The sequence below is a fragment of the Triticum dicoccoides genome, chromosome 7A (assembly GCF_002162155.2).
Source record: "Triticum dicoccoides isolate Atlit2015 ecotype Zavitan chromosome 7A, WEW_v2.0, whole genome shotgun sequence".
In the NCBI taxonomy this organism is placed as follows: domain Eukaryota; kingdom Viridiplantae; phylum Streptophyta; class Magnoliopsida; order Poales; family Poaceae; genus Triticum; species Triticum dicoccoides.
The window spans coordinates 741,013,196-741,023,454 of NC_041392.1; the positions used below are offsets into that span (position 1 = coordinate 741,013,196).

General features: G+C 46.8%; 1 pseudogene; it reads right to left on the reverse strand.

Moving 5' to 3' along the window:
• Positions 1-10,259, reverse strand: part of LOC119334163 — a 33,798-nt pseudogene that overhangs the window by 21,387 nt on the left and 2,152 nt on the right.

The following is a 10,259-nucleotide window of genomic DNA, read 5'->3' on the forward strand; positions in this document are numbered from 1 at the left end:
TTCTCATTCTCCGTGGGAGATGGCTTCGCAACAAGCTCTTTGGACCTTGCAGCTATCTCGAAACTCACACGGGCATCGAGGGCAGCATATTTTATCCGCTCGTAATGTCAAGGGATAATTCTCCCATCCAGACGACCTTAATGCCACCGTCTCGTCACCCTTCTGAAGATTTGTACCGAGCACAAAATTTGCTACGTCGAATAGGGATGGTGTCTGTTTATCACAAACTTCTATAGGAATTTTGATTCTGGTTTGTAGGTCAGCGATGCTATTCAAATTAAGGTTGTACGGCTCCAGCTTCTGTTTGTCCCCTTCGATGGCTGCCCCACAGAAGTATACATCCTCCCGAGACAAGAAATCGTGAAGCTCACCTGGTATGGAGAGCGAGTGTATGATGTGGTACACCAAAACTTCATCTTTGAGGCACAGCTGAAGGACGGCGGCGCGCTGGATCTTCCCAGGGGCACGCTCCGTGTACTCTGCGTCGAGACCAATGACCCTCGTCTCTACCTTTTCGAGGGAGTTGGATACATTGTTTATCCACTGTCGAACAACCCTTGGGTGGACGGTGACGGTGGCAACTATGCGCATCAAGCCTTCGACGAGGACATGTTGGACGCTAAAAACCTGCATCTCGATCTCTATCGCCGTTTGGAACCGCTGGAACGGAGGGCTGTGGTTTGGAGAATTAGGATTAGATGGCTAGTCTAACTGAAGTAGTAGATGATTATTTAAAGTGGTTAAAACAATGTGAACGCAGTGGGGTTTGGATGCAAATGAAGACGAAGGGGAGGTGAAGAAGCCGAGGAGAATCGGTTCCCGATGGAGAAGTAAATGGGAGAAGTGGCGTGCAGGCAGTTGATTAGACGGCTAGGTAGACTAAACGAAAAGGCTATGCGGGGTAGACTGATGAGTCGTACCTGTTTGTGTACGTGCCCATCCTTCCTGATAGGTGGGACCTATGCAAACAGATAAAAATATGTGTGTCATAGTTTTTTTTTGAGCACGTGAGTGGGAGACACAACATTCTCTGGTTAAGGAATACTCCCTCCATTTAGGTGAGTATAAGTCACCTTATGAAAATTAGGTTTTCCCAAAACCTTTAGGCGTGGAGCATTAACTTCCTGCTCGATCCCCTCCCAGCCTCGTTAGCCAGCGTTCTCTTCCTCTGCTGCCGCGTTCTACCTTTCCATTTTTCCTCTTCTCAAGTGTGGAACGATCTGCATGCCGTCCTTGATGCACCAGAATGACCACTGCATGCATCGCGGCAGAGCGTTGATTGGGCATGCACGAGAATTTGGTTCTGCTTGCTTGCAATATGGATGATACCTTGCTACGTCATGAGCTTGCGTTGGTTTTCCCCGAAGAGGAAGGGATGATGCAGCAGAGTAGCATAAGTATTTCCCTCAGTTTTGAGAACCAAGGTATCAATCCAGTAGGAGCCCACGCTCAAGTCCCTCGTACCTGCACAAAGCGATAGCTACTCGCAACCAACGCGATTAGGGGTTGTCATGCCCTTCACGGTCACTTACGAGAGTGAGATCTGATAGATAGAATATTTTTGGTATTTTTGATATAAGGATGCAAAGTAAAAAGTAAAAGCAAAGTAAATAGCAAAACAATATAAAAGTGATGGAGATTGATATGATGAGAATAGACCCGGGGCCATAGGTTTCACTAGTGGCTTCTCTCAAGGGCTTAAGTATTCTACGGTGGGTGAACAAATTACTGTTGAGCAATTGATAGAATTGTGCATAATTATGAGAATATCTAGGCATGATCATGTATATAGGCATCACGTCCGTGACAAGTAGATCAAAACGATTCTGCATCTACTACTATTACTCCACTCATCGACCGCTATCCAGCATGCATCTAGAGTATTAAGTTAAAAACAGAGTAACGCCTTAAGCAAGATGACATGATGTAGAGAGATAAATTCATGCAATATGAAATAAACCCCATCTTGTTATCCTCGATGGCAACGATACAATACGTGCCTTGCTGCCCCTTCTATCACTGGGTAGGGACACCGCAAGATCGAACCCAAAGCTAAACACTTCTCCCATGGCAAGAACTACCAATCTAGTTGGCCAAACCAAACGGATAATTCGAAGAGACTTGCAAAGATAACCAATCATGCATAAAAGAATTCAGAGAAGATTCAAATATTATTCATATATAGACTTGATCATAAACCCACAATTCATCGGTCTCAACAAACACACCGCAAAAAGAAGATTGCATCGAATAGATCTCCACAAGAGAGGGGGGGACTTTGTATTGAGATTCAAAGAGAGAGAAGAAGCCATCTAGCTACTAACTATGGACCCGAAGGTCTGAGGTAAACTACTCACACTTCATGGGAGGGGCTAGGATGATGTAGAAGCCCTCCATGATGACGGCCCTCTTCCGGCGGAGCTCCGGAACAGGCCCCAAGATGGGATCTCGTGGATACAGAAAGTTGCGGCAGCGGAATTAGGGTTTTGGCTCCTGTTCTGATCGTTTGGGGGTACGTGTGTATATATAGGAGGAAGGAGTACGTCGGTGGAGCACCGAGGGGCCCACGAGGCAGGGGGGCGCACCCTAGGGGGGGCGCCCCCACCCTCGTGACCACCTCTTTGATCCCTTGCAGTAGGGTCCAAGTCTACTGGATCACGTTCGGTGAGAAAATCATGTTTCCGAAGATTTTATTCCGTTTGGACTCCGTTTGATATTCTGTTTATCCGAAACACTGAAATAGGCAAAAAAAATAGCAATTCTGGGTTGGGCCTCCGGTTAATAGGTTAGTCCCAAAAATAATATATAAGTGGAAAATAAAGCCCAATATAGGCCAAAGCAGTAGATAATATAGCATGGAGCAATCAAAAATTATAGATACGTTGGAGACGTATCATACCTGAATGATGAAGTGAACATGCATGCTAGCACGGGAGACCTATTTACGCTATATAATACTGGAGTACTCATGATGGTCAAAATACTATTCATCCGGTCCTCACAGTGAAGTGACAACACCCTGCGCCTGACACTAGTCCAGGCGGCGTGTTCAGGTTACCAAAGTCAGCCTCACCCTGTGCACAGTGCAGTCTGTCACCGCCGTTGTACAATACATTGGCGCCTCGCCTCGTCTTAGCACCACTCCATCTCCATCTCACTGTGCCCCCATGTACCGTCGCCTCACTCGCCTCCCCTAGTACCACTATTCCCTCGCTAGCCACTCCAGCACCGACAACCTTCTCCCCCGTAAATCAAGCCCCCTTCCAAACTCCACCATGGCCGAACGTGAACCGCGCAGCATCCATATGAGCTACGATTGGAGCAATCTCCCCAGTGACATCCTCGACCTCTGTTGTTCGTGTATGGATATGTTGAGCGCCCTGCGGCTGGCTGCATGCTCGAGGGACATGCACATGGCCATCATCGAAGCGAGGCCTAAGCTTTTCAAGACACCCTGCTTGCTGCTATCTGGTCTTGCGAGATTGGCTCACCATGATACGGAGGCGTGCATGATGCCCCTCGACTTCAATCCGATCTCCATTAGCCGAAACTTATTTGCAGGTATGTAGTGGGTCGCCGTACACCATTTCCCTTGACATCGATCCGATCACCATCGCCCGAAACTTCTTGGCAGGTATGTACTGGGTCGGCATGAACTCCCACTGGATGGCTGCCTTCAGAGAAGACGGTAAAAAGTTGGTGCTCGTGAACTTCCAGACCTCCCATGAGATTATCCTTCCTCCGTTGGATTATATAGAGTATTACCATCGCGGTCCAAGTCATCTGTATTTACTACGTCAGTTGGACGGACCTTGTTTTGCAGAAGATTGTAATGTGCCAAGTGCCCACACAACATGCGAATTACGCAGACTTCAAGCTAATTGCCTTGTTCGACCGCGGACTCGCCTATCTTTACGCCGGTGCCTTCTTTAGCTGGAGACAACTCGGCTCGCAGTGGATCATCGTCAAAGCTGATACACACTTCTGTGATGCTATTGAACACAATGGCATCATCTACGCGATCGACAAAGTAGATGGCACCACGTATTGCTGGGACGGCGCGTGTAAGTTGTTTCCTCTCATGTTAATGATGACGCCATGACACTGTTTGAACTTTTTGTGATGATTGGCATATCTCTGTTTGAGCAGAATTTGAGTAGAACTATGGCAATGTATTAGAGATGCCGTAAATCAGCTATATTTGGAATGAGTTAATTCATGCGATTGTGACCATGTCATTACAACCAATTTGTACCCTGAATAATCAAACAGTTAGGAATATATGGATATTATCCTTATTTTACAGTAATCTATATACTACTACTAAATATGAGTGTGTATCAATGGCCATGTTAGTTTCCTCATTTTCATGATGTAGAAACATGCACCACACTGTTGGTTTCATCTAACCAGACATTAGGGGAGTAAATGTGCATATGGAGAACTCTATATTTGGAAGTAGTGAAATCCTGCAATGCTTACCATGTGTATATACCTATATTCGCCCTTCAGCAATCAATGGCTAGAATAATATCCTCACAAAAAATTTGCCCACAGAACACGAGTATATAACAATGCATGATCTGTTAGTTACCTTGAAGAATTTGTTTGTGAGGACAGAACATGATTACATAACATGCATGACATGGTAGTTTCCTGTGAAGAATCGATTGTGAGATAACATGAGTATAACCATGCATGGCACTTTTATATTTTCGAACCCAGTATACATTTCCCTGTATTTTCCTCCCAGTTCCAACAGGGACATATCAATGTTGTTTCTTGCATTATCCTACTCATACTCTGATCAATGCTGATCTTACATTAACAATGTCTGTCCTTTTTGATATGATGCAGTGTCCCTACAGTTACTGCCCTTTGTAATCACACCACCTTTGCCAAAAATAGGGAAGCACAACTGGTTCCTCACTCGATCAGATGATGGCAAAAGATTGATGGTCATTTGGACACATGAGCCGGAAAAGTTATATTGCAAAAACCCCACTGTATAGAAGCACCGTGTAATACGTGAGTATCCGGACAGTGGCTGTTACGTCTATGAGCAGGATACCATCTTGTTGGGGGCTTTAGGATTTTTTAGTTGGAGGCAGGTAAACAACCTTGGTTCACACTCTCTGTTTCTCGGACTCAATTATCCGATTAACCAGGAGATCACCGTTGGCAAGGACCTTGATGGCAGAGAGGCTCTGTTTGCTATGGAAAACTGTGTCTACACGATGAGCCCTAGGAGTCCGGGAGCAAATTCCCCTGATTGTCAATGATACATCCTGCAGCCAAAATAAGGTGAGAATGACAAAGGCATCCGGATTAACTTTGATCCTTGGATGTCTCAATTACGACAGGCAGTGATGTGGTTCGAGCCTTCAGGTTGATAGGTAATTGGGCTGTTGCATCGAAAGGGCGGAGTACTAGTGTCTCCGGATCACTGGTCGCTGAAGCAGGGCTGCAAATTATGATGGTGTTGGATCATCTCTTCGAATGACTTTGTTGTCTTTGCTGCTGGTTCTGGATGGGTAGTTCTTTCTTTTGTTATGCATATTCCTTGTCATTTGGTCATCCTCGTCTATGTCACTCTTACTATGTAATAGTTGCTTCTGTTTAGAATGTCATTCTCGTCAGGATCATGAGAGTCTGAGCGCTGCAGATGGGTGTGTTTCGGTGGTGTAGCAAGACTTCTTATGAACTATCATGTCTTGCTGTTTATGTTAGTAGTAGTCACAAGTCAGTGTTTGAATGTTGTATATATCGTTGTTTCGAACTGTTTATTGTCTCGAACTACTGGTGGGATAAATGAGGGCATCACCATTCTCCAGTGTTCAGAGTATATCTCCTTTTTTTCAAGTTATATAATTTGAGCTCAGTGTCTTTTCGATAATGTACACTTGTTTGGGCCAGTGAGGTGTCGTTGAATATGGGCCGAGTAGTAACGCAATGCCAAACAGGTCAATTATGACTCTCGGGCCGGGCTCTCAAAAGATCCTAAAAAAAGGCCGGGCTCTCCAAAAAAGAATGAATAAGGACTCTTAGGCCTACATGTGGGCGCCACCGGTGTTTTCGTGCGCTTGCGCGCCGAGAGCATATTGGCGCGTGATCGAAATTCATGCTACCTTTTCATCCGCAGTCTCCCGCCCCTCCCCCACCTCTGGAATCTTGATTCCTACTCCAGTTCCCCCAAATCCCCCTCCTGTACTCCCTATACTCAAGCACACTATCATGTCGCCGGTCAACGCGGATCTCCGAGCCGGAGATCCTGAGGTCCGTCCTGCCTTCGGTCGCTGCGTGCTGTCGCTCAACAGTGGCATGGCGGCGCTTGACGACCAGTTTGCCGGCAAAGTGCTGATGGTAACCATCAACGGCGACCGGCCTCCCGTCTCGCCGGATGACCTTGTCAAAGCTCTTGGCATTGCGCAAGGCATCCAAATAAGTGACTTGCTCGTCGAAGTCTGTCCGCCACTGGCTGATTTCTTCGTCAGGTTCCGGACAACTTTCGATTGCAGTCATATGTTCGAATCTTCCCAGCGTTTGTTCTGCGATGGTGCATTGGTGAGCTTTGATCGGTGGCACCCAGGATGGGGCTCGGTGCCCTCTGAGCTTGAGCTTTTAACAAATCTTACCTTCCACGGCATGCCTCGACGTGCTTGGAACAGCAAGTCCATGAACGAGCTTATCAACGACCTTGGAGGTGAGCTCGTAAGTATGTTTGTTCCTCCAGACAGTTGCGCTCTGACGGTTATGGCATGGATGAAGAAGCCGTCCACCATACCGAAGGTGATTGGTATTGAGATACCGGTGCAGGAACTGGGGTTGTACTATTCATCGCCACCAAAGCCACCACGGACCACGTTAGGGATGTACCTGTATCGAGTGTTCGTGCATTCGAAGAAGTGGTCAATCCATCAATCGAAGTCCTGTCGCCGCCGCTGGTGCCAGGGTCCGTCAACGATGTCCATTACAGGAGTCAACGTCAGACTTTCCCCGTGTTGCTCGGAACGATGGATGGCACAGGGCCTACTCCATCGCGCGGCGGAGGCCACTGCTTCTTTGGGAGAAGAGGCAGGGCTGGCTGCCTGGATGTGCTCTAATTTGAGGTAACAACTGAATCTTATCAGATACTAGTTAAATCCGAGCTATGGGTGTGAAGCACTAATATGCCAGTACATTTGATTGTGACATGTTCTAATTTTGTACCTGAACTTTTTTGAAAAAGGGCTGTACGTCAACTTAATGTGCTAAGAGAACTTATTGTGTTGTCTGTCTATTTTCTTTGCACAACATTCAAGATATTTCTCCGTCATTGATAAAGACGATGAACCGTTATGTACGACTTCGTTGGTTTCAACATAGCCCTTCCCATAGCGATCCACTACTTCCATCCTGATTGTGCCGCGTGCGTGAAATTTTTGTATGCAAGTTCAGTGTGCTATGATGTTCTATATGATTATGTAAACTATATAATTTTTTACTGAGCATCAACAATGCATATGGCTGAAAGATGTATTTACGAGCATCGGCCGATGGCTCTCTCTCTCACACACACACACACACGCGCGCGCGCGCGCACGTGCACGCACAAGTGGGACTCGTTGAATTATTTATTTGCTCATGACAACTTTTAATTAGGTTCTACTGTAATCTAACTTTTTTCTTAAGTTATTAATTGAGCTCAGTGACTTCAAAAAGTTGTACAGAAGCCTTGTTCGGGTCTTTTCGGCGTCGTTGAATGTGGACTGAGTAACCATGTTAGGTTGTACTGTACTACACAACCTTTTTTCGCTATTTTTTTAAATAATACATTTTTTATTAATTTTCATAAATATTACGCTGGGTATTTTTTTTCAAAAATAATACACCGTCTGCCCGCTGCAGGCCGACTGGGCCTAGTCGGCCCACAGCAGGCCGATTGGATTCCAGTCGGCCTACAGTTGGCCAACTGGCCCCTGTCGGCCCACTGTGGGCCGACTGGAGCTAATTGGCTCGCTGTGGGCTAATTGTTTTTGTAAAAGTGTTAATCATGTATTTAAAAAATATGTGTATTGTGACCTCCTCCGCTCGTTGTGGGCCCATTGTTGACTAAAAAAATATGTTTTAAAAAGTGTTAATCATGTATTTAAAAATTGTTAAATGTGTGTATAAAAATGTTCCTTATCTATACAAAAAAAATTAAATGTGTGTATAAAAAATAGCTTTTTTCAAAATCAGCAATGCAACTGGGCCGACAGTTGTACACAATATCCGGGTCAACTTGTTATTCTCCGCCCCGCTGGGCTGCAAACTTTCCTAGGAGGTATGCATTAGGTTTAACAAGAAAATGGAATTTAATTAATAATAAATGGGATGTAACTATAATAACTGGACAGTTACTATGCACCAAACACGTAATTAGTTTGAAAAATATATTATTTTTGGAATTTGAAAATTTTAATTTCATTACTTGTTGCGCGCGCAATATTTCGTTGGATTTTAACATAATACAACTTTATTTTGAAATTATATTTAACCTGACTAGAAATTTCGGATAAAAATATTTCGGATCACATCAAAATGTGAGAATTTTTTTTGAATTCTGTTTTGAGCGGTTGTTTGAAATTATTAATCGTTGTCCTAGCTAGAAGTTGGGCTGTAATTTTAACAAACTGTAAATGGGCTGTAGTAAATTCCATTAGAATTAAAAAAAAATGGGTTGTACATTCTTACAAATCACAAATGGGCTATATGTTCTCTGCCAAATCCGAGCTGTGGGCCTACTAAGTTGACGCGTACCAAGGGCTTTGTCAACTTAGTCAATATAAACGATTCTAGCTGCAGTGATCGTACGATGTCCATCCAACGACCATAGTGCTTCTTCAACCTCTGGTCTTCTTGCTCCAGCCGCCCAAAGCAGCGCCGATCGTGTCGCGTGCTCCTGCCTCCCGTGGCCGGCGGTGATGCCGCGGAGGCCTCATCGCCCTGTACTACTCCCACCGCTGGCCAGGCCATCCCTCTACTCAACCACACCCCCTGTTATTCTGCGGCGATGGCAGCCTCACACCGCAGCGGAACCAGTGAACCCTCGTACTCCTCTCCGCGTGGGCTTCCACTGCTGCGTCTTCCCTGGCTCTGCGTCGTCCCTTCCTAGGCCTCGCCGTCGTCCAGACCATCGCCCTGGTGATCTCGGCGCGGCGTGGTCAACGTGGTCAACGACCGACTTCCATCGGAAGAGTACTCTACATGGAGAGGCTGACAGCTGGGTCCACGGCAGCCGCAAGGAAGTGCATCCTTATTACGCGCAAAATAATTATTACTCCACCTGACAGCGGAGACCAATCGGACGGGCCACCGTATTTCGTGAAAAAAATGATTCGCCCCTGACTGCTGGGACCCACAAGCTACATCTTCGCACGCAAGAAAGTGCGTCCGGAAAAAAATGATTCGCCCCCCTGACTGCTGGGACCCACCAGGCCCCCGATTGCTGGGACCCACCAGCTACACCTTCGCACGCAAGGAAGTGCGTCCGGGCAAAAAAACCAAAACAATTCGCCCCCTGGCTGCTGGGACCCACCAGCTACATCTTCGCAGGCAAGGAAGTGCCTGACAGTCGGGACCCACCTGGTCAAAGCGTACGTAGCATTGTCATTCTGGTTGCGAACATGTACGTACATATATATTGGTCGATGTAGAGTCGCGCACGTGTCGTAGTAGAGGCGCGCACGTAGCATGTACACGTACGTACATCGGCCAGGGTGCAAGAAAGAAACTACAGCCACGTATGTGTACATACGGGTGGGGCCTCAAACGCCTACTCGCGCATACGTACGGCCAGGGCTCGTGTACATGGCTGGGTCGGAACGGAGCAACAGCGTCGTCGTCGTGTTCATGGGGAGGCAACGGAATGTGTCGTGTCATGGGGAGACAACGGAATGTGTCGCGTTCATCAAGAAGGCTTGGACGGAACAGGCGATGGAAACGAGGCCTGGCGTACCGCAAAACGGAGGAAACGGCCTTGTGTTCGACCGGCCACGTTCGAAACGGGATCCTGTTCATCGGGAGGGGTGTGGCGTACCGCAAAACGGAGGAAACAGACCTCCTACGATCGAAACCGGGGTCCTGTTCATCGGGAGGGGTGTGGCGTACCGCAAAACGGAGGAAACGGACCTCCTACGGTCGAAACGGGGGTCCTGTTGATCGGGAGGGGTGTGGCGTACTGCAAAACGGAGGAAACGGACTTGTGTTGGAGCGCTACGGTCGAAACGGGGTCCTGT